At 43.6% G+C, this 1,974-nt stretch overlaps 1 pseudogene; it reads right to left on the bottom strand.

The window, feature by feature from the left end:
* Positions 1-869: 869 nt before the first annotated feature.
* LOC126185509 (5S ribosomal RNA) lies at positions 870-987 on the bottom strand (annotated as a pseudogene).
* Between the last annotated feature and the right edge of the window lie 987 nt (positions 988-1,974).

Genomic DNA, 1,974 nt, shown 5'->3' with positions numbered 1-1,974 from the left:
CCTGGTGCAGTGTGGCAACTTGACACCTTCATGGACTCAACAAGTCATTGGAACCAGAATGAAATTTTCACTCTGCAGCTGGTTGTGCACTGATATGAAACTTCCTGGTAGATTAAAGCTGTGTGGCAGACCGAGACTCAAACTCGGGACCTTTGCCTTTCGCAGGCAAGTGCTCTACCATCTGAGCTACCCAAGCATGACTCACGACCCATCCTCACAGCTTTACTTCTGCCAGTACCTCATCTAGTACCTTCCGAGCTTCACAGAATCTCTCCTGTGAAAGAGACGAGTTACTGGCAGAAGTAAAGCTGTGAGGATGGATCATCAGTCATGCTTGGATATGTCAGATGGTAGAGCACTTGCCCACAAAAGGCAAAGGTCCTGAGTTTGAGTCTTGGTGTGCCACACAGTTTCAATCTGCCAGGAAGTTTCAAGTCATTGGAAATCCCTTGCAGAAATATTGAGCCATGCTGCCTCTACAACCACCCATAATTGTGTAAGTGTTTCCAGTGCAGGATTTTGTGCACAAACTGACCTCTCGATTATGTCCAGAATGTTCTTCAGACCAATCGTGTACATTTATGGGACCCTTTTCAGTTAATTTAAGCTGTTTCATTTCAAGATTTTCAAGAAGTCTATTTTGTGTATCATAACTAAATATGTCTTTGCACTCCATCTTCAGGCCACAAGTGGCCCATCAGGACCATCCGACCGCTGTGTCATCCTCAGATGAGGATGCGGATAGGAGGGGAATGTGGTCAGCACACCGCTCTCCCGGTCGTTTTGATGGTTTTCTTTGACCGGAGCCGCTACTATTCGGTCAAGTAGCTCCTCAGTTGGCATCGTGAGGCTGAGTGCACCCTGAAAAATGGCAACAGCACATGGCCGCCCGGACGGTCACCCATCCAAGTGCCGGCCACACTCGACAGCGCTTAACTTCGGTGATCTGACGGGAACCGGTGTATCCACTGCGGCAAGGCCATTGCCGTATATATGTCTTTGACTTTATTCAAAAAGTGTGGTTATTCTTTAAGTACATAATTATTTTGTAGACATACTGGGAAGGTACAGTCTGTACATTTAGCTCTCTAAGTTTTTAATGCATCTGATAGCATTCTTCCAAAGTTTCAGTGATCTTGTCTACATCTACGTACTCTGCAAGTCGTCAGTCATGGTGGAGAGTACTGAAGTACCTTCACTCGTGATGCATGCAATTTCAGAGTGCACATGTCCATACACTTCACAGGCCTGCTTATAGAGGCCACCTGGGTCGGCCACCTGGTGCGCTCTGGTGAGCCACCAAAGAAGCAGCATAATTTAAGTGATTGTAAACAAGTGTTCAGTCTATTCTTTTTGCTGTGTTACTGATGTCCAGTCATTGTATTCAGTGGTACACACAATCTTTATCTTATGTATTGCTCTATAAAATACTATGTTCCATAAATCATGTTTGTCTTTGCTATAACAGATACCTTACACCATTTCTAGTCATTTCTTTTAATGTTAGACTCACAAATGGAGTGAAGGAAAAACAACTGTCCACATACTTTCTACTAGCCCCAATTTTTCTCAACTTTTCTGCATGGTCCTTCCGTGAGAGGTATGTTGGTGGCAATAGAACTGTTGTGCAGTCAATCACAAATGCTAGTTCTCTAAACTTTCTTAGCAATGTTTCATGGAAATAACATTGTCTTCCCTCCAGGGATCCATTTGAGTTCACAAAGCATTCTTGTAATACCCTCATGTTGATTGAGCCTACTGGTAACAAATCTAGCAGTACACCTCAGAATTGCTTCAATGTCTTCCTTTAATGCAATCTGGTGTGGGTGCCAAACACTTGAGCAATACCAAATAATGGGTCACACAAATGTTCTTCTGTATCGATGAGTTACACTTTCCTAGAATTCTCTAAGGAAACTGAGGTCAATCATTTGCCTTTCCCACAGTCAATCTTATGTGCCCATTTCATTTCAT

Source organism: Schistocerca cancellata, chromosome 4, assembly GCF_023864275.1.
Source record: "Schistocerca cancellata isolate TAMUIC-IGC-003103 chromosome 4, iqSchCanc2.1, whole genome shotgun sequence".
Lineage (NCBI taxonomy): Eukaryota > Metazoa > Arthropoda > Insecta > Orthoptera > Acrididae > Schistocerca > Schistocerca cancellata.
The sequence above is the reverse complement of the archived record's forward strand: the minus strand, read 5'-3'. Positions and strand labels throughout refer to the sequence as shown.